The following is a 23,864-nucleotide window of genomic DNA, read 5'->3' on the forward strand; positions in this document are numbered from 1 at the left end:
AATACCGCACTAGTGCCAGTGAACCACAACATGTTGTGGAGTTGATGAGCAAAACATTACTAGAGACAGCCCATAAAATGATCTCTAGTGCTGATATGGCTAGAAGGTTTCTAGCTGATGCGTTTAGTATGATGAGCTACCTGAAGAATAGATCCTCATCGACTGCGATTGGATGTCGGACTCCCGAAAAAGTGTGGTCAGGTAACATTGCTGATTATTCTATTATTAGAACATTTGGTTGTCCATGTTATGTTCGAGTTAGTGATGGTAAGCTCGATGGAATGGCAAAAAAGTGCATGTTCCTAGGTTATGCACAAGGTGAGCGAGGTTATCAGTTATGGTGCCCAGAATTAAATTCACATGTTATCAGGAGAGAAGTTACATTTAACGAGTCTCCAATACTTCTGAGTAGGAGTGCTAGTAGCAGTGTTTATACGGATATAAACAGTGTTCAACTTGAGGTGAAGTTGCAACCAGAAACTCCTAAGGTAGCGGGTACTAGCGGAGTAATCGACACAGATAGTACTTCTAACAAGGTGGAGCTTATTGAGCTAACAGTTGTTATAACTGCGAATATTGATATGAACTTATGATAGTTTATAGGAAACTACTAGCAATCGCTGGTGCACGTAGAGAAGCAGACATTTTGGAGGCGATATAACCCTTTTTTTCCTCATCATCTACACTACCACAGAAACTGCAATCCTTCTTCACTCACTCTTCAATGGCGACTGCCAATTTTGTCCTCCTCCAATTGCTTCTACTTGCCCTTATTGGTAGCTCTCTACTAATTAAAGGGATAGTCTCCCAAGATGATCGAAAGGCAAGACCCCCCCGTTCGCGCTATCTTTCTCTCCAGAAAATTTTCTCCCGTTCAATTATTTGTCGTAATTCTAACATGAAGTATACTTTTCCTTTCAACAAAATTCTCACCTAAAGATCATTTCGATAGACCGAACAAAACCAACTTGAATTTTCAAACAGAAAGGCAAAATGACACAAGAAGTACCATAAGTTGTGTACGGAGGACACTTTGATGCCATAACTTTTTTTCGGAATACTTTGGTGCCAAGTCGGAGGAAAAAAGATCACTTAAGTGTCAATTTGGCCGGAAATCCGACGTGGCATTTCTTATTAATTTCTGACGCCGACGTGGCTCGCCGGAGGATGAGTCGGCGTGTACAATCAGCATTTTTTATTTTAAATAATTTTTTTCCTTTTTTTTCTTTTTTTTTCGGCCATGGGCAAGGCCGCCCTCGCCCAGCCCTTCCCGAGCTTCGCCGATGGCCAGGCCGGCCACGGGCAACCGGTCGGCGAGGGGAGAAAAGAAAAAAAAGAAAAGAAAGGAAAAAGGAAAGAAGAGGAAAAAAAAAAAGAAAAAAAAGAAAAAAAAATTATTTAAAATAAAAAATGCTGACCGTACACGCTGACTCATCCTCCAGCGAGCCACGTCGGCGTCAGAAATTAATAAAAAAAATGCCACGTCGGATTTTCGGCCAAATTGACACTTAAGTGATCTCTTTTCCTCCGACTTGGAACCAAAGTGTTCCGAAAAAAAGTTATGGCATCAAAGTGTCCTCCATACACAATTTATAGCACTTCTGGTGTCCTTTTGCCCAAAAAGAAGTATTCATTGTGAGTGATTAATGCCTGCCGCCTTTAACATATAAAATGCTAGCATTATGTTTTATGAGATATGAACCTATCAATGTTACACCTGAGTAACTGTACTCAGATAGCTAAGAGCAGCATCTCAGTCAATTGCAGATTTCTCTTACATGCTTCAACTTCCTTGCATTACTTCCAAATTGACTGGCTTTTTTTTTCTATATTGATTGGATTTTTCTTGTCTGCCTAATATGCAACTAGGCCTTCATTGTGTACATGGGCAACCGGCTCAAAAATGACGTTTCCGCATCGTCACCTCAACACATTAACATGCTCCAGGAAATCACTGGCAGGTCATATAACCCATAGAATTTTAGACCTAGCTCATTTAGAAGTGCTAATAATTTATTCTTGTTGTACAAACCTATCAATAGCAACTCCACAGGCATGCAGAAGAGAAATGCTATTCCGCCATTATTTGATATTTGAACAAACTATCTCATAAGAATTTTCAAAATATGTGCAGCGATGTTCCCTCAAAGCATCTGCTCCACAGCTACAAAAGGAGCTTCAATGGATTTGCAGCGATGTTAACCGAAGAGGAAGCGAAGAAGATGGCTGGTAATTGGCATCACGATTTACTCTATACGTTTCTCTCTTCGTGCTTGCATAATCTGAAAAAAAAAATCATTTCTGGGACACAATACTTAGGACTGGAGGGTGTGGTGTCCGTGTTCCCCAATCGGAAGAATAAGCTCCACACCACAAAATCATGGGACTTCATGGGCTTCTCACGACAAGTGAATAGATCGATAACTGAAGGTGACCTCATCGTTGGAGTGATCGACACTGGCATATGGCCGGAATCGGAGAGTTTCAGTGATCGAGGGCTGGGCCCACCGCGGAGCAATTGGAACGGCACTTGTCAAAGTTCATCCGATTTCACCTGCAACAAGTACATAAATAATATAATATTCCTCATAAGAAAACTACATAAATATATCTTATGCGCATATCGTACACTTTAATGTGCTATGGCAACGATGTTTATGTTTCCGAGTAGGTAGAGAAAGTGATGTTACATCGACATTTTCTTAAAACTAAGTACCTAAAGAAATGAAAGTGAACAAATTTGCGTGGACATGACTCGTTCTATCCATTGATTGATAGCTTTGTCTTGTAATGAGTTGTCGTATTTTTCTTGGCATGCATAGTTTCAAGGTCAATTAGAACCCTATTTTCGATAGGCTCTATTGAGCAAAATCCCTAATGAGTTTTGACGAATGACAAAACTATCTAATACTGACCAGAATTACACTTAAGTTATTTGATGCAGGTAAATGCTGAGTCATCAGACTTAGTCGATGAAAGGACATTGTCATCAGACTCAAAATTACTCGAGTGTTATTTTTGGCATGTTTATGCAGGATAAACAAATTGATATTTTAAGATTGGTAATCACAAGATTGTTCCTCAAATACGAAGAACTACACTTACGGAAACCTTGATTTGATTGTACGGGCGATCAAATCACTCGGAGATAATGGTTTTTCTTCTAACGGCTATGCATCCTATTTTGGGAAGAATCTCCAACGGGTTGATTTGGAGATCAATACTCTAAAGACTGTCCAATGGATAGATTGGAAGTAGAGGAGTATAAAAGGAGTGCAAACGTCGTACAAGAAATAAGAACTAGAATCGAGAATTCCAAAGTTTGAATAGAGCTTCGATCTTACACACTTGTGATTACTGTTTTTCACGTTGTGTTTTTAGAAAGAAAATTACTTGAGTGAAGAGTGTACTTGATAGTGTTATCTATCATCTGATAAGCACAACTCTTGTAATCTTCTGGTGATTTAATAGTGAAATACAGCCAACGGGCTGCTAGCGTGGAGAGTGGATGTAGGCTCAATAAAGCCGAATCACTATAAAGATCTGTGTGCAGTATTCTCTATCCCTAAACTCTTATTTATTATTGCTGATAGTATACCGCATACATATCTGTTAAACAAGTTCATCAGAACATCGTCTTAGTCATCAGACGCAATCATCTGACAACAATTTATATACAAGTTTGTTATACAAATCCATCTGATATTAATTTTACAAGTTGTTGACCTCGACTATATTCATTCCGCATGTTTAAATCATTCAATTTGTAAAATCACCTATTCACCCCCTCTAGGTGATAGCACTAGCCATAACAATTGGTATCAAAGCCTAGTGCTCATTCTTTCTTGAAGTGTTATTTTACTTCTGAGCTAACGATTCTTGATGGCTAGTAATGCTGAGTCAGGTCACAACAACAGGCCGCCTTACTTCAATGGAACTGAATACAGTGTCTGGGAAAACAAGATGAAAACATTCATCTTGGGAATAGACTAAGACATATGGGATATCGTTGAACATAGAATCATTCCAAATGAAACAAAATCCCCAGAAACTTCAAAAGGGCAAATTGAGACACCTTCTTCTGAAGGAGTTAGAGAGCAAATTAGACCTTAAGCTTTACCTCTCTCAGCCAAGGAAATTTCCAGAAGAATCCATCTGGATGCAAAGATCAAAACGGCCATATACAATGGTCTAGCAAGTGTTGAATACAAACGAATTGCAAATCTCAAAACTGCCAAAGAAATTTGGGATCGTCTCAAGCTTGTTCATGAAGGAACAGAAAGAGTCAAGGAGACAAATCTCAATATTTTCCTTGGGCAGTACGAGTCCTTTACTCATAAATCAAATGAAACAATCTCTGAGATGCATAGCAGATTCACTGAGATAGTAAATAGGCTTGAATTCCAAAACAATCCTGTCCCAGAACCTATGAAGGTGAACAAGCTACTGAGAGCTCTTTCAAAAGAATGGAACAACATTAAAGTCTCTATTCGAGAAACTCAGGGGATCATACCACTCACGGTGGACGAACTTATCGGAACTCTTCAATCCTATGAAACCGAAAAGTTCTTAGAAATTGAAGAACCCAAAGGTAAAAAGCCCATTGCTTTAAAAACTAACATTGATTATGATGACACAGATATAGATACGGATGAAGATAAAGATGAAAAGTTGGCTTTAATGGTCAAGAAACTGAGAAAGATGGCAAAAAGGGTGAAGTTGAATAAGTCAAAGAAGCAATTCAAGAATTCTGAACCATCAAAAGTTAAGAAGCTAAATTTTCAGAAGAGATCCAATGCCGAAAATGAAGAAAACAAAGATGTGATATGTTTCCACTGCAAAAAGAACGGACACATAAAGCCCAAATGTCCCCTTCTCAAGAAGAACAAAGGAAACTATGAAAAATATAAGAAGGCTTTCAAAGCTGAAACATAGAGTGATTCAGAGGATGAAGAAAGCGAACAAGAGTTTGCTGATATTTGTCTGATGGAAAAATCAGATTCAGAATCAAGTTCTGATAAAGAAGATGAGGTAAGTAATTCAAATATTCCTGAAACAGTTGAAAATTATATTAATGAATTAGTCTCTATTAACAAAACTGCTTTCAAAAAGATTTCTACATTGAAGAAAGAAATTTTGTCTTTAAAAAATACGACTCAAAACAATGAAATTGATGAATCAATCGAATGTTTAAAAAAGGAAAACAATCTTTTAAAACAACAAGATATTTCGCAAAAGGATAAGATTGATTTCTTGCAAAAAGAATTTAATCTTATTAAAAAAAATGAAGACTTTCTTGAAAAAGAAAATGATACACTGAAAAAGGAAATTTCTGATCTGAGAAAAATTTCTAAGGAAAGTTTTGATCGTATTTCTAATGAAAAAGAACTTTTGAAAAATGACATGTCTAATTTAACTAAGAAATTCTCAATGGGTTCTATAAATCTTCATCATATTTTGTCAATTCAAATTCCTTATTATAATAAATCAGGTCTGGGTTTTGACAAAAATACTGAATTAAAAAATACCTTTCCGAATGTCAAAGAAAGACTAAAGAAAAGACCCTCTAAATTTGATTACAAAAATCATTTTCAAAAATAGTTTGTGAAATTCAATGGTCAAACTTCACAAAGATGTATAAATTGCGTTGATTCAGATCACTTTAAGAGTGACTGTCCAAAGGTTTGGAGACCTATTCAGAGAGATATCCTGAGAATGACTGATCCTAATCAAAATGGACCCAAGAAAATATGGGTACCAAAGAAAAAGTGAGTTACTTATTTTTTGCAGGTAGCAAAGAAAAGAAAGAACAAGTGGTACCTTGATAGTGGCTATTCAAGACACATGACCGGAGATCCTCTAAAATTCATTAAGTTAGAAAGAATTAAAGGAGGAAGTGTATCCTTTGGAGGCAGCAACAAAGGAAAAATAATTGGCAAAGGAACTGTCAAAATCGACAATCTCATCATCAATGAAGTCTCACTTGTTGAAAGTTTGAATTTCAATTTAATAAGCATTAGTCAATTATGTGATATTGGTTACAGAATTACTTTCCAAGAGAACAAATGCTCTGGGATAAGTAAGGATAACAAGCAAGCATTTACGGGTCGAAGACATGAAAACATCTACCTACTAGACACAAAGTCTGATGACCTGCAATGTCTCGTTTCCATAAAAGAAGAATCTGATCAGTGGCACAGGAAGCTCGGACACGTAAGTGTCAAATTAATTTTCAAAATAGCTTCCAAGAAACTTGTCAAAGGATTGCCAGAACGAAATTTTAAAAGCACAGAATTATGTTCAGCTTGCTCCAAAGGTAAGCAGGTAAGAAGTTCACTCAAATCAATAAATTATGTAAGCACTAACCGAGCCTTGCAGTTGCTTCATATGGACATTTTCGGACCTACTCAAAATCTAAGTCTTGGAGGTAAGTAATACTGTTTAGTTATTGTAGACGATTATTCAAGATATACTTGGGTATTCTTTTTGGCTCATAAAAGTGAAACATTTGAATATTTCTCAAAATTTGCCAAAAAAGTACATAATGAAAAGGGTTATACTATATCGAGCATTAAATCAGATCATGGAAGAGAATTTGAAAATCAAAATTTCACTTACTTCTGTGATGAAAATGGTATTCGACATACTTTTTCTTCACCTTATACTCCTGAACAAAATAGAATAGTTGAAAGAAAGAATAGAACTTTGCAAGAAATAGCTAGAACTCTTCTATTTGAAAACAAAACTCCAGCTTATTTTTGGGCTGAAGCTGTTTCAATAGCTTGTTATATCTCAAATAGAATTTTTCCAAGACAAATTCTTGAAAAGACTCCTTATGAATTGTTCAAAGGTAAAATTCCCAATGTTTCATACTTTCAAATTTTTGGATGTAAATGTTTTATTCTTAAAAATCCTAATGATCGTGTTGGTAAGTTTGATGAAAAGTCAGATGAAGGAATATTTCTTGGATACTCAACAACAAGCAAGGCCTACAGAGTATATAATAAAAATACTCAAACAGTGGAAGAATCTTTAAATGTCAAGTTTGAAGACACAATTCAGACTCCACAAGATGATTCTGACAGTGAAAATCCAGCATCTGATGAACAGGACATAGCATCTGATGAATTGATGCCAAGTGAAAATCATCAGAATCAAAGATCTAATGAAGTTCAGGAATCATCAAACCTACAAGTCAATGAAGAATCAACAAATCTCCATGATGAAAACGAGGAAAAACTCAACAGAAAATGGAAACAAAAATCCAGTCATCCCAAGGATCTTATCATTGGAAATTTGGATGATGGAATCAAAACCAGAGCAAAAGCAAGAGAAGTCATAAATACAATGGCTCTTGTTTCAGAAGTTGAACCAAAGAATATTTAAGATGCATTGAAAGATGAAAGCTGGATTGAAGCTATGCAAAAGGAACTTTTACAATTCCAAATCAATCAAGTATGGGAACTTGTTCCTAGACCCAAAAATCATTCAGTTATTGGAACAAAATGGGTATTTCAAAATAAACTGGATGATCAAGGAAAAGTCGTCAGAAACAAAGCAAGACTTGTGGCCAAAGGATATTCACAAGAGGAAGGAATCGATTACGATGAAACCTATGCTCCTGTGGCCAGGTTAGAAGCAATAAGAATATTATTAGCTTATGCTTGTTTCTGTGATTTTAAACTGTTTCAGATGGACGTAAAAAGTGCATTCTTGAATGGCTACATCAAAGAGGAGGTATATGTAGAACAACCTCCAGGTTTTGAAGATCCTCAAAAGTCTGATCAGGTATATACTCTCAAGAAAGCATTATATGGTCTCAAACAAGCACCACGTGCTTGGTATGAAAGACTAAGTAGCTTTCTGGAATAAAATGGTTTCACAAAAGGTAATGTAGACACTACACTATTCATCAAAAGAAAAAGTAAAGATATTCTAATTATTCAAATATATGTAGATGATATCATTTTTGGTTCTACAAATGAAAAATTGCGTAAGAATTTCTCTAAAATGATGCAAAGTGAATTTGAAATGAGTATGATGGGAGAATTAACTTTCTTTCTTGGATTACAAATTAAGCAAACCAATAATGGCACCTTTCTTTGTCAAGAAAAGTATGCCAAAGAAATTTCTAAAAAGTTTGGTTTATTAAATTGTAAAAAGACGGATACTCCAATGCCATATTCCATTAAATTAGATAAAGATGAAAAAGGAAAACCAGTAGATAAAAAATTATATAGAAGCATGATTGGTTCTCTTTTATATTTAACTGTCTCGCGACCAGATATTCTGTTCAGTGTTTGTTTGTGTGCAAGATTTCAATCAGAACCAAAAGAATCTCATCTTACAGCAGTCAAAAGAATTATCAAATATGTTAGCACAAATCCTACACTTGGATGGTGGTATTCTAAAGAATCAAACTTTACTCTTATTGGATACTCCGATGCTGATTATGCTGGATGCAAAATAGACAGGAAAAGCACCTCAGGAATGTGTCAATTATTAGGAGACATGCTTATTTCATGGTATTCAAAGAAACAACAAATTGTAGCTCTATCAACAGCAGAAGCAGAATATGTCTCACTTGGTAGTTGCTGTGCTCAAATTCTTTGGATGAAACAACAATTGAAGGACTTCAATGTCAAAGACTCAACTGTGGAGATCAAGTGTGACAATACCAGTGCCATCAATCTGACCAAGAATCCTATTCTGCATTCCAAAGCTAAGCATATTGATATTAAGCACCATTTTATCCGTGACCATGTTTTTAAAGGAGATATAATTGTTCAATTTATAGACACTAAACAGCAATTAGCTGATATCTTTACAAAACCTTTAGAGAAGAAAATTTTTGAGCTTATTAGAGATAAATTAAATATCATTAACCCACTTTATTGAGATATGTAGAACAAACTCTTATTGCATCTGATGACTATTTGTTCAAGCACATATTTGAAGTGTTTGATTCTGGCACGCAACTTATCTTATAAAAGGTATGTATATATCATATATTTTAAATATAGTAATTGTTTGAATATCGCACATATTAGTTGTCTTGATTGATATCGTTTGAGGATTATAATTCCAAAATTTTCGAAATATAATTTCCGAAATCTCCATAACTGTCAATTGACAGTTTTCAAAAAGGGTTTTATAAAAAACCGATATATAGTACTACTCGGTTTAAAACCTCTTTATCTTCTCTCTCACTCTCGCACTCTTTCTCCGAATACTCACTCCATTCTCTGAAACCCTAACGATCTTCAAAAACCACGATTTACCCTACAAGATTTCATCTTTCACTTCAGAAACTCAAAAATATTCTCCATGGCACCTAAATCGACCACCGAATCAAAGAAAAAAGTCAGAGGTTCCAAACGATCAGACAGAATCGCAGGAATGTTTACCAGAGCAGACAAAGGTGGAGAAGCAGAGAAAATCGATATATCTGACTCGGGCTCAGAGCAAGAGTCTTCTGCAGGTAACAAATCTCCACGTATACCTGTTCAAGAACGTGATTGTTTTGTTATGGCAAGACAACTGGTAAAAACCCTTAAACTTCTTCGAGAAAATCGAAGTGACCAGAGTACAGTAAATGCCGTATGTAAAACCTTAGGTTTTCTGTATGAGCGTGAAGTTACGGATGAATATGAGAAGAGTATAAGGCTTGGAAGAACGCCTGTTGCTGAGAAAAGGATAGTTCTGAAGAAATCCTCTAATGTATAGGAAACCCCTGTGACTGTCAAGAAAGGAGTTTCCCGAAAAGGAAAAGAGAAAGTAGGAGAACTTTCGAATGTTGAAAGAGAAGAATTTGTTAGTGAAAAGGAACGGCAGAATTTGGAGAAAAGCAGAAACATTGATAGTAGGAAGGAGGATAATGATGAAAAACTGTTTGCTGAGTTTTTGCCTACTTCTGGTATTCCTGCTGATGATAAGAAAGGTGATAGCTTGTTTAGAAACAAAACTCATCAAATAGCTTACAACTCTTTTTTAACAAGAGGAATAATGAATAACAGAGTTGTAGACTTCAGCTTCTTTGAAAATTTCAATATCAAAATTCAGCGACTGATTAAACATCTTGATTTTCAAAGAATGTGCTCTCTCCCTCACAAAGCCTACCCAGAACTCACAGCTTACTTTTACTCAAATCTATCATTCATTTCTCCATCTGAAATTGAGTTCTCTGTCTTTCAAAAAGATTACAAGTTGTCAGCCTTTGATCTTGCTGCCATTCTGGGAGTAAAACATACAGATTTCTCTACTATTCCTATTACTTCAGATTTGGCATATCAATCTCTGTCTGGAGACTCTTCTTTCATCAGAGGCTCTACATCTCATATATCTCACTCTCTGTTTCCTCTAAATTCAATTGTGCTGCACAAAATCATCATCAATTGTCTTAGACCCAAAGGCTCCTCCAAAACTGATGTCTCTCGCTATGAGGCCAAGTTGATTTGGACAATTCAAACTTCCTTTCCTATTTCTTTGTCACATATGGTTCTCCTTCAAATGTATAGAACAGTTAAGAAGAGTAAAGGTCAACTCCCTTATGGAGCTTTGATCACCGCTATCTTTGAGTATTTGAAAATTTCCATTCCAACAAAACTCAAAGGTAAACCTCTTCCAACTATGACCGTTGGAGAACTTATGATGACCAAAATGAGATACAAATTTGATGGTGAAAACCGGAAGGATAAGAGGGGCAAGGTTATTCCAACAGAATTGATATGTGCACAACACAAGGGTTCTGTCAATATTTTTCATGATTCTGATGAGGAAGAATCAATTGAACCCTTAGTAAGAAAGAGGAAAGTGCAATCGACAGTTTCCAGAACCGACAGACCAGTCAAAAGAACTCAAGTCGTGGCCAGTGATTCTATTGAAATACAAATTTCTGATGACCAATCTGCTGAACAGTATCAAGCTGATGAAAGAAGCCTTGAGGAGTCAAGGTTTATGCAATGGCTAACTGTGACATTCCGAATTTCGACCTATTTTTGGAATTTATAAAACGTGTAATTCGTCAGTGTGCTTATAGTAAAATCTCGCCCGGGAATTGATCACTCTCGGTTACCGTTTTTAAATTGAGATTTCGCTAGAATCGCATTCGATCGAATTTGGCCGTTATTTAGAGCTCGAACTTTGGTGTCGAATTTTTGGAGTTTCGTGACGAATTAAATTGGACGGTGTCGATATTATTGTGGCTAGCCTCGAGTTTGCCTAGATTAGTCGGAAAGTGAAAATTTGGACCGGGTGCGGATTTTGACCGGTAAACCTCCCTCTAGGTTTATTTTATTTAGTATCCGTTGGTTTTTCCTTAGTTTATAATTAGAATTTTTAGTGAGCCGTTAGATCGTTTTCGGGTTCGAACGTGGATCGTTGGATCGCGATAATTACCGTTGACTCTCTCTCTCTCCTCTCCTCCCTTCCCGCCGAACACCCCACTCTGCTGACACCCACGCCCGCTGCTCCCACCATGCCGTTTCTGCCTCTGTTTCTGCTGACTTGCTGCTGACTTCTTGCTGCACCTTCACGTGTGCTTTGCTGACCATTGACCCATGCTGCCCCATGCTGCTTCACGTGCTGCTTCTGTCCATCATTGCTGCTGCCGCTGCTTCTTCTTCTCTTTCGCTGCTTCTTCTTCACTTCTGTTGCTGCTGTTTTCTTCTTCATTTTGCTTCTTTGCTTCTTGCTTTTTCTTGCTGCCGCTCACCAGACCGACCAGCTCCCTTGCTCAGCCAGCCTCAGCCACCGTGAGTGCCAGCGCTCGCCCGTCCAGCTACTGTGAGCTCAGCTCACCGCCGGAGTTGCTGCTGCCTCTTCTTCTTGGTTTGCTTGCTTAGGATTCCTAGTAAGTGGCTTCCTAACCCTTGACTAGGCTAAGGGGTGACTAATGGACATGTTAGAGATGGTTTAAGGACTGTGAATAGTTGGTTTAGTGGCTGGTTGTGCTTGGTTTGCTTGGTGGTGCTTGTTGGTTAGTTTTCGGTAAGGTTGCTGCTGTGTCGCTGGATTTTGCTATTTTTACTGTGACTTGTGTGCGCCGAATTTGAGGAAGTGTTCTTCATGAAAATTGTTCATAACATCTTGAAGTTTGACATATATTAAATCTGGAATTTTTAGAGATCATTTAGTTCCATTCGTAAGTCCATCTTTTGACCGAAATAAGTCTGCCGGAAACACTGTTCCTCCGACCTTCGGGTCTGTTCGAATTTTTATAAATTTTTCTAGACCTATTTTCAAAATACTTCCTTCACAAAACTTTTTGGAGACATTTTTGGCTATGACATATAAAAATTTCAAATCGTTCTAAGGAGATTTGGTTACTACTTGAAATGCATTTTGGAAGCCGGATGGCCAGTCCGAATGAAATGTTTTATGTCCGACTTTGGATGACAAAAAGAGGTGGCTTTAGACAGAAATGGATTTTATGTTCTTCATGAAAAATGTTCATCAAGATGTTTTGTATAACATATGCAAATTTCAGAATTTTTTGATTTGAATTACTATTTATTTCAAAGAGATTTCGGTTGTTGCGCAAACTGCCCAGAATAGCCCGAATGTGTGCAATTCCGGTTTTCTCTCTCTCGGGGACTATTCGATGTTATCGTGGCGTTTGACGGATTTATTTGACATTGGGCTAATTTACAAAGATAAGAATTGATAATGATTGCTGAGGTGTGTGCATGGTCACGACACGTTCCGTCTAGGCGGGAGTTCTAGACGATGCCGTTGGGTACCCGGCTTGCCGGGGGGTGTTCGATCCCCAACGTTGCCGTCTGGTACCCGGCTTGCCGGGGGGTGTTCGATCCCAGACGATGCCGATCGCGGTGGAGGCCGGATCGATGCTCCTAAGTGGAATGCCGTTGGGTACCCGGCTTGCCGGGGGGTGTTCGATCCCCAACGTTGCCGTCGCCAACGTAGCGGGACGATGCCTGGTTACGCCAGAAGACCGGCGGGAGTTCGGTGGCCCGAGGGGTCGTTAATAATCTGGACATTTATAAACGTGTGCTATGCATTGGAGAATGCCATGATTGAATTTAATGTTGAGCACGTCTGGGTTATTAACCGTGTTATGCATGATTATGCCTTGAATTGCATTGTACAAGCTTGATGAGCAATTGGCCGTGTTATGGCGATATTCTAACGTGCAGGGCTTGTGTATGTGCCGAGGCGAGGTAAGGACGCCTGTGATTGTTTATGGCATGTCGATTGTTTGAATCGCATGTTTAGAATTGTTCGGAAGTACGCTTTGGCCTAAGCGAGGCTTAGGTAGTTGCTTATTGAGAAGTGTTCTCATGGTTGTATAACCAAACCATTTCAGACCCGCGACCGTGATTAATCCGGAGACGCTGCCAGAATACTACGGGGATTGAGGATAGGTCGAGTTAGCTCATCTTTTGAGTGCCCCTTTTGGTAGAGGAGTTAAACTTACCAACCACCCGATCCTTGTTGTTGTGCGTGGTTCGTAGATAGTGGCCTCGTAGATGGCTTGCAAATGTATGTGTTGTAATCGATGTTATGTTTATAAAAGTGTCTTGTTAATGTGTATTCATTGTCTCTCTACTATCCCGTTGTTTATATGTTGTTTGGAGAGTTCGAGGTTGCTTCCGCATGCGTTGCTCGTTAGTGTTTTGATTGGGTCGGCGACAAGTCCTGGGATGTCGCGTACATTACGACCACAAAGGGATGATCGCGCGCTCGTTCGGTTCGGGGCGTGACACTAACTATTCAAGATGCCAAGTAAAAAGCCCGTGTAGACAAACATGCTACCACTCAGCTTGAAATTCAGAAACTGCAAGAAGAGGAAGACCATTTGATGAATTCACTTAGTGACATCATCAATAAGGTAGTCATGGAAAATCAGCAAGAGAAAATGGCCACTGCTGAGAAAGATGCTGCGAAAGAACCCTCTAGAAGACAAGGGGAGTTTGAACATGAAGCAGAAATGGATGAGGAGTTTCAACAAGCAAATGCTCAATATGACAACATGCAGGAGGAGTTTGAAGAAGAAAATGCAAAAGATGTAGCTCCTTCAACAGCAACTTCTGCAGACTTTCCTCTTGAAGGCAATGACTGTGAAAACAGTCCATCTGAAGCTTTACCAAGAGGCAAAGGAAAGGAAGCAGTTTCTGTTGATGCTCAGGACACTCATACTCCTTCTGGATACAACATCTCTTCTTCCATGTCAGACCATGCAGTAATTACTGATCTAAGATGGCGACAAACCGCAGTTCAGAATGAAGTTCGGGAACTTCGAAATGAACTCAAAGAGGGAATTCAAGAAATCAAGGATTTGATGGCAGCCAGATTCAACAATTTAAAGGGTCAAGGTAGAACTGATATACAAATTGCAGGTATTAACACTGCAAACCAGATTCATCGGCTCTCCTCACACATTGAGCAACGCTTAAATCATATCTCTACTTTCTATCTTGTCCAAGTACCTTTCCTTTCTGCACCATTTGGAACTTCATCATCTGAACCTGCCGGACCCTCAGCTCCTCCAGAAAATCAGCAAAATTGATCTCATTCATTTCCAACTTATCACTTCTAAACTTTCTGTTGATCTTACTTAAGAGTTTAACTTTATGAGAACTTTGCAATGTTTGACTTTTGGTGATGTTTCAATACTTTATGTGAACTTCAAATATTTCAATACTGATCTCTTATTACATTAATTATGATGTTTATCCTTCTGCTAATGACAAAAAGGGGGAGATTGTATGTGAATGCAAGATAAGAATATGAACTGCTGGGAGTGGCAGTGCAGTGGCAGAATATAAACTGCCCAATGATAGAATATGAACTGCTTAACAATATTTGATTATGCTTCGAAAGTTATATCTAAATAGACTATATTCTAATTATTTACATCACATATAGATAGTTTTTGTCATCATAAAAAAGGGGGAGATTGTTGAGCAAAATCCCTAATGAGTTTTGACGAATGACAAAACTATCTAATACTGACCAGAATTACACTTAAGTTATTTGATGCAGGTAAATGCTGAGTCATCAAACTTAGTCGATGAAAGGACATTGTCATCAGACTCAAAATTACTCGAGTGTTATTTTTGGCATGTTTATGCAGGATAATCAAATTGATATTTTAAGATTGATAATCACAAGATCGTTCCTCAAATACGAAGAACTATACTTATAGAAACCTTGATTTGATTGTATGGGCGATCAAATCACTCGGAGATAATGGTTTTTCTTCTAACGGCTATGCATCCTATTTTGGGAAGAATCTCCAACGGGTTGATTTGGAGATCAATACTCTAAAGACTGTCCAACGGATAGATTGGAAGTAGATGAGTATAAAAGGAGTGCAAACGTCGTACAAGAAATAAGAACTAGAATCGAGAATTTCAAAGTTTGAATAGAGCTTCGATCTTACACACTTGTGATTACTGTTTTCCACGTTGTGTTTTTAGAAAGAAAATTACTTGAGTGAAGAGTGTACTTGATAGTGTTATCTATCATCTGAGAAGCATAACTCTTGTAATCTTCTGGTGATTTAATAATGAAATACATCCAACGGGCTGCCAGCGTGGAGAGTGGACGTAGGCTCAATAAAGCCGAACCACTATAAAGATCTGTGTGCAGTATTCTCTATCCCTAAACTCTTATTTATTATTGCTGATATTATATTGCATACATATCTGTTAAACAAGTTCATCAGAACATCGTCTTAGTCATCAAACGCAATCATCTGACAATAATTTATATACAAGTTTGTTATACGAATCCATCTAATATTAATTTTACAAGTTGTTGACCTCGACTATATTCATTCCGCATGTTTAAATTATTCAATTTGTAAAATCACCTATTCACCCCATCTAGGTGATAGCACTAGCCGTAACAGGCTCAATCTTTTCCCTTCATTTCTGCACAATGTCAGGAAAATAGAAAAGCAATAGAACTATATCCGGAAAATCATGTCAAGAGGCTTTATGATTAGAATTATCTAAAATTTGTATTGACTATATTAGAACTTTATATATTTTGAAGCCAGAGAGATGAGACCACAGAGTCAAGAAGAAATATGAAGAATATAGGTCAATCAGTTCAACAAAATTACCATGCATTCATTCCATATGATAATGAGTACACTCATACGCCAATTCTTGTATAGCAAGGTTATTGGGGCGAAATACTACCGAATAGATGGCAAATTTGGTCCGATCGATCGCCAATCCCCGAGAGACTCCAGTGGCCATGGGTCGCACACTGCGTCGACGGTATATAGCCGGAGATGAAGTAAGCATGGCCAACCTATATGGCCTGGCTCAAGGCACCGCTCGTGGCGGAGTTCCATCGGCCCGCATCGCAGTGTACAAAGTGTGTTGGTCCAATGGTTGCAATGACGCCGACACCCTGGCCGCGTTCGACGACGCAATAGCCGACGGAGTCGACATCATTTCAGCCTCGCTCGGGACCTCCTTCGCTAGAGACTATTTGAGGGATTCGATTGCGATAGGAACTTTTCATGCCATGCAAAAAGGAATACTCACATCAACTTCTGCAGGCAATGAAGGACCCGGTCTTGCCTCCACCACTAACTACTCGCCATGGTCTCTCTCGGTCGCTGCAAGTACCATCGACAGGAAGTTCTTCACTCAAGTGCTATTGGGTAATAATAAGACTTACGAGGTAATAAAAGTTCTCTCTAAAAGGAGTAGTTACCTTCCGGGTTCGATCTTGCACGTAGAGAACAAGTATCCTGCACACTAAATCATCTAATTCAAGCCAATAATTTGTGGGACTCACAATGGTTCCCTTTGGAAAGCACCAGTTCCCATTCAATTATTCCACTGTGATTAGTTCTGATTATCATATCGTCCATAAACTAGGATGTACAAGATATTCTCCGAAGTAGCACGTGTAAAAGATTTGTTTTCTATGTACCTAACATGTGGTACGGTAAATCGAATTGGCAGGGAATCTCCATAAACACCTTTGATCTCGAAAGTAAGATGTAGCCATTGACTTATGGAGGCCATGCTCCCGATGTCTCTACTGGATTCGATGCGTCCTTATCCAGGTAATTTACTGACCACCGAAGACTATAGTAAATTCCGCCAGCGGTCACTAATTTCCATGCATCTTGCAATCAAGTCACTAAATTTTCTAGGGATGCTAAAAAAACTAAAGAATTGAGTTTTTATCTGACGAAAATGCTCTCCGGGAACATTGGACCCCAACTTGGTGAAGGGCAAAATTGTGTTCTGTGATGCTCTTCAGAATAGAGGACCATTCTTTGCTGGTGCTATTGGTGCTTTGCTGCAAGACTATGGACCCAAAGACAATGCCTTCTCTTTCCCCATACCCACATCTTACCTAGACCCAAAGGCCGGCAACGATATCTACTTGTACATGAGCAACACCAGGTCTTCTTTTTTTCTAATTCCCTTCCTTTTTTTTTCTCTTTTTTGCCTTTTGCACAAAAAAGCTTCAGTTAATCCAATTATGGCAATGGCGTGAGCACTAAATTGTTTGAAAACTCTCTTAGCGGCCCAACGGCGACCATACGCAAGAGCTATGAGGGACACGATGACCTTGCGCCCTACGTGGTGTCCTCTTCATCGAGGGGTCCAAACCCAATTACACCTGATATTCTTACGGTAATTTTATATGTTCTATCAGTCTACAAGATTGTGTATGGAGAGTTGTATGAATCAACATTGAACTTATACGGTATACCTATAACTATAATATGTGATATCTTCTTAATTACAGCCAGATTTGGCTGCCCCAGGTGTTCATATTTTGGCTGCATGGTCTTTGGTCGATCCGGTTTCGCAGGTCGACGGAGATGTCAGATATGTACCCTACAACATTATATCAGGGACATCAATGGCATGTCCACATGTAACTGCAATCGCGGCTTACATTAAGTCATTCCGCCCCTCATGGTCGCCTGCTGCTATTAAGTCTGCTCTTATGACCACTGGTAATGTTCATTATCTTGTTGAATGAATTCGATTTTTTTATGGCCAGATTGACAATTTTGAAGTAGAACGGAGGAAAATGTGTTATAAAAAGATGCATGAAATGCTTTTTATCTCTCTCGTCGAATGCCGCAGCATTTGAATAGTAGCATCATATAATGTGTTGAGTACTCAATGAATGATCACATTGACTAATCTGGTTTGAGGACGATACTATCATTTTGTCATTGGTGAAAATTAGGGTTAATAACAGACATTTGTTAGCATGCAGGTCTAGTAAGTAATGTTTCTAATGGCATTGTGCAAAGAACACCAAGAACTCCTGGAAGCTCACGATTTTTCATATTTCACAATATGGACATATATCGGGCCTGATTCACTTTCATTTCTTGATAATTTCTAGCTCTTCCCATGAATGCGGAGATCAACTCTGAAGCCGAATTCGCTTACGGGGCAGGCCAACTTAATCCCGTTCAATCGCTACATCCCGGCTTGTTGTACGATGCCAATGAAATTGATTATGTCAACTTCTTATGCGGACAGAATTACAGCACGGAAAAATTGCGACGAATGACAGGTGATAATAGCACTTGCTCGGGATCAAACAATGGAACAGCAGCTTGGGACCTGAATTATCCATCATTTGCAATTTGTACTGCAACGAAGGCCTTTAACCGCACCTTTGCGAGGATCGTGACAAATGTCGGGTCACCTACATCAACGTACACCTCTGTTATTGAAGCTCCACATGGGATCGATATCAAAGTTATACTAAGTAACTTGTCTTTCTCAAGTTGTGGACAGAAACTGGCTTTCAGGGTAATTGTTGAAGGGCAGTTGGACAGAGACATCCTTTCTGCTTCTCTAACATGGACTGATGGGAAATATCAAGTAAGAAGCCCCATTGTCGCATTCTCTCGTCAAATAATTATATAGTCATTTTGAACCTCGTCATGTAATTGCAATCGAACAATCGATGCTCCACAAAAATAAGAGGTAAGAATATGATCAGTGCTTTGATAGTACGACTATGCTTTCTGGGGATATTTTGATGACGCTTAAACAGGGTGACCCTATATTTCAGTAAAATTTTAATGGGCAAACTTCTTTTCAAAATCTCATTCCGCATACTCTGTTAGAAGTTGGGATCGACCCTGACCCTTGCTCGATAATAGCATTAGTTGTTTTGATGTTCTTGTCTTACAATTGGGTCCATGTTATCCTAAGGCAGGTCTCATCCAACGAAAAACGGGCTACAAACTCGGATGTGAGCAGCGGATACTTCCTCTTATTCCGAGACCAATTGCTTTTATTGCCGCTATCCCGTCCTTTGCAATGCTCTTTCTCACAAGTACAACATGAAAACTTGTTCTACTGGATACTTCATTGAAGTTGAGTGAATATTCGTAGGTGATTTCACCTAGAGATCATTTTCCAGTGACTTTATTTGATTGCATTGAGCTTGCTTGAACGACACGCTCAAGAAAACAATATTTTCTATTTAACAAAGATAGTATGATATATGCGATTGTTATGACCAATGCGGAAACTATAACGAAATTAAAACTAAAAAGAGTAAAAGAACCCACAAATCTATGTGGAAAACCCTTACGGAAAAACTACATGGAGAGGAGAAACAAAATCCATTATGCAAATTCAAGGATTACAAAATGTGGCTCAAAAACCTTAAGACTCTTCTAGTCTCTACTTTTTTTTTTGGTAAGGTTTCTAGTCTCTACTTCAAACCTAATAAGTTGAGAAAAACAATATATACGGCCCAAGCCCTATGCTACCAACACTAAGGTTCCATTTATTTTGTAGAAAATGTGATATTTCTGAAAAATATATTCCGAAAAGTCATTTTTCAGGAAAATGACAATATTGTTCGTCATTTGATAAGGAAAATCTCATTTGGTCAGAAGTTGCCGACGTGGACGCCAGGTGTCCTACATGGCACGGCCGCTAAAGTGAACTTTTTTTGTAATTTTTTAAACTAATTTTTAATATTTTTCTTCTTTCTTTATTTTTCTTTTCTATCTTTTTTCTTTTTCCTTCTTCCCCCACCAATTGCCGAGCCTAGGCAATAGCTAGCAACTAGCCACGGGCAAGTGGCCAACCTCGCCGGCCCCGAGGCGGGCGAGGTTGAGCCTCGCTTGAGGCAGACCATCGTCAACGCCTGGCGATCGATAAAGGAAGAAGGAAAAGAAAAAGAAAAAGAAAAATTTTTGGTCTCGATCGACTCGAGCATGAACGTTTAGGACCCAGGCACGGGCGTCGAGGGCCGGCCTGGAGCGAGGCCTGGCGATTAACAAGGGAAGAAGGAAAAAGAAAAATTCAAAAAAAAATGGTCTCGATGGACTCTAGCACGAATGTCGAGGACCCAAGCACGAGCGTCGAGGACCCAAGCAAGGGCGTCAAGGACCTAGGCTCGGCCTTGATATCACTGGGCCTAGTGTCCCAAGCATAGGCACTGGTGTCCTAGGCCTAGCCTCAATACACCCGAGCGCGGCCTAGATAGACCTGGGCTCGGCCTCAATGGATCCGGGCCCGGGCGCCGGGGACCTGGCCCCATTGCTAAGGGCGTTGGTGTTCATGTGCCCAACCACATAGTTTTTGGTCTAAGCGCTGATACCCAGTCATATTTTGGAAAATGATTTTCGATTTTTAAAGAGGAAATCATTTTCCTGAATTTAAGATTTGGTAGGAAAACATTTTCCGTTGACTTATTATCGTAAGCGAACCAAACACCGGAAAATGAGGAAAATGTTTTCTCGAAAAATGTTTTCCTCAAAACAAATTAAGCCTAAATCTACATTTATTTTTCTCAAGTTAGGTCGACACAAATTTCAATACGGGTATCAAAACTCAATTCGGGTCGTAACGTACTCAACATATCCCCACTTGGCTTGAATTCCTCAAATAAATATAAGCATCAAACAATCTTCTCCTTGTACTAAAGTAAAACTCAATTGCACCAAACATTAACCAAATCCAAGTAACGCTTGAATTTGACAATAGGCAAGGGTTTGGTCAACATATCAGATAGATTGTTTCTGTACCAATTTATAGCCATCAATAAGAATGTCTCCAATAAAATGATACCGCACATCATTGTGCTTTGTCCTCTCATGATACATTTGATCTTTAGGAAGATTTATGGCACTCTCACTATCACATGGACAACAGTCACACCATGATCCACACTGAGCTCTCCAAATAAACCTCTTAAACATATAGCCTCTTAAACTATCTCTGTAATAGTCATATGCTTTGTCTCTGTAGTAGACAAAGCAACCATATGTTGTTAGTAGCTTTCCAATTAACTGCACAACCTCCAATAACAAAAATATACCTAGTCAAAGACCTCTTCTTATCAAAGTCACCAGCATAATCAGAATCAATATATCATGTAAAGGTGTTACCAGTTTCCCCAAACTCTAAATCAAATTGAAGTACCCTTTCAAATATTTCAAAATCCACTTCATAGCTTGCTGGGGAACTTTGCATGGGCATAATAAATATCTACTTACCATGCTAACAGCATGTGATTGTCAAGTTGAGTGCAAACCATAGCATACATTAGGCTACCAACTACACTAGAGTATGAAATTTGTGACATATATTTATCTCTTCATTTGAATGTGGACGTAAATTCCGTATATCATATGTGTCACGCCCCGTACCTCGCGAAGCGCGAACATCCCACGAAGAGGTCTAATTTGATGCGACGTCCCAGGACGCGTCGCCGACCCAACGCCCAACAATCAGAGATCAATACACAAGCGGAAGAAACGTATATAAATATATATACACCTGAACAATAATTCAGACAACCAAGGATAGCACAACTGTTAAAACCAATAAGACTAGAAACATACTCATTCCATTTCTAGTAAAATATTTACAATATCTATTTTACACCAAATACACTTATAAAAGCCAAAAAGGGTCAATAACCACCAACATCAAAAGAGGGTACATGGCTCGGCCGTCAAACACCATATCTATCCGGGGCTCCTCCCAAAAAGTGTCGGCTCACCTGCCATCCTCAACGCTGGGAGGGGTCTGAAAAGAGTGGGTTTATACAACAATGAGACAAGCTCAGCGAGTAAAAACCCCTAAACCTAAACTAGGCTAACATGCACCTCCTGACAGGAAAACCAAGCACACACTGCATAACAATTTCAATCAATTGACCTAGGCCCTCAGGCCCAGATCGAGTATACAACCGACCCTGCAGGTTAGGCATTTTATATAAATCACGGCACATGCACGACACACTGGTCACATGTACGCCATACGTATGCTCATGCCTCAAGTGTCTGTCTCACACACGAATCACCGGCACGCACATTAGTCACATACTCTTGCACACATTTATCATGCTTATGAGTCTCTTCAAATCATGCACTCTGGCACACGTCTCATTTTAGTAATTTATAAACCGATCCGAAGGCCACGGCCCGAAGGCTCACAACACTCCGCGGCCCACGCCAAAGCGCATCTGGCCCAGTGTCTCTAGCCTGCTCCAAAGTGCATGAGGCGCAACACCGATCTCCTTACAGACCAACGCCGTCTTCCGGACAAACCGAACATCGTCCTGCTTCAAAGTGCATGAGGACGGCACGACCCGAAGGCCAATAAGTGATCACACGGCACACTGCCAATTTTATCTGAGCCCCACGTAAACGCATCTGGGCATTTAAGGTGATCACACATGCTCATGCCAGGCACGCAAACTCGCACACTTTTCTACTCATGCCCATTCTCGGCATACAGAATGCGTGACCATGCAAAATGAGCAATCAATTTCAATCACGAGCACATAACTCAACAAAAATCAACACGTGCTCAGTTCATGCCACACGTGCCCAAATAACATGCTAACAAGTTCAACACATAATTCACATTCTCGGGCACCATAATTCACGCCAATCAATGGCCAATCGCACACCGCATCCATCGGTCACACAACCACGCGGCATGGTATCACGAAATTAACACCTTATTTAACATGAATCAGCCAACAATCAGCTCATCTAGGCATAATTCACAATTACCCAATTGAATTCCTAAATTGACCAAATTAGTCAAATTCGGTTCTATAAAGGAGCAGCTACAAGACAGCTCAATTTAGGGCATTATCCACCTCCTAATTAACTCCTTTAACTCCCATAAACACCACAAAATCATCCGATAATAATCAGCCCATAAATTATTTAGACAAGGCATAGTCGGGAAATTACAATTAAACTCCCCAAATTGTCCAATTAATCCTCAACATGGCAATGATCCATACAAATCTCAACTTAGTCAAAATGATCAAATTCGGATCTAGAATGGGCAGCCCCCAAACAGCCACATTAGGGCATCAATCCACCTCTTAATTGACGTGTTTAACTCCCAAATATTCCACATAATCACCCACTAATCATTGGACCTTAATCAAGTCTAAATCTCACCTAATTAACCTCTAAAATCACATAATCCTATCTAGAAATGCACATTAGTCCTAATTAAGGTTTAGGAATTAATACTCACTAAACTAAGTTCCACACTAGGCTAGATGACGGGGAACGAGCGGCCAATCACCGGCGAGTGATGAAATCGACGGCGGCGTCCCGGCGGTCCGGCAAGTCCTTCACGCCGGCGGTCTCGGTTTGGCTGGTCCGGCGGTCCTTGGCCGGACGGGAGAGAAAGAGAAAGAGACGGTGAGGGAGAGAGAGACGGTGGCGATGGACCAGGGGTGAGTGGCGCAGCACGCCGGCAGTGCGGTGCTCCTCCGGCGGCGGCTCACGGCGAGAGGAAGAGAAAGAGAGGGAGATTTCGGGAGAGAGGGGGAGAGGAGAGGGAGATGGCCGGGAGAAATGGGGGAGGAATGAGAGAAAAACAAATTTATTAATG

General features: G+C 39.4%; 1 pseudogene; it reads left to right on the top strand.

Moving 5' to 3' along the window:
• Positions 1–607: 607 nt before the first annotated feature.
• LOC115673288 (cucumisin-like) lies at positions 608–19,076 on the top strand (annotated as a pseudogene).
• The last annotated feature ends 4,788 nt before the right edge of the window (positions 19,077–23,864 follow it).

Source organism: Syzygium oleosum, unplaced genomic scaffold (assembly GCF_021117445.2).
Source record: "Syzygium oleosum isolate NSW1041296 unplaced genomic scaffold, Sole_v2.1 Sole_v2.07, whole genome shotgun sequence".
Classification (NCBI taxonomy): Eukaryota; Viridiplantae; Streptophyta; class Magnoliopsida; order Myrtales; family Myrtaceae; genus Syzygium; species Syzygium oleosum.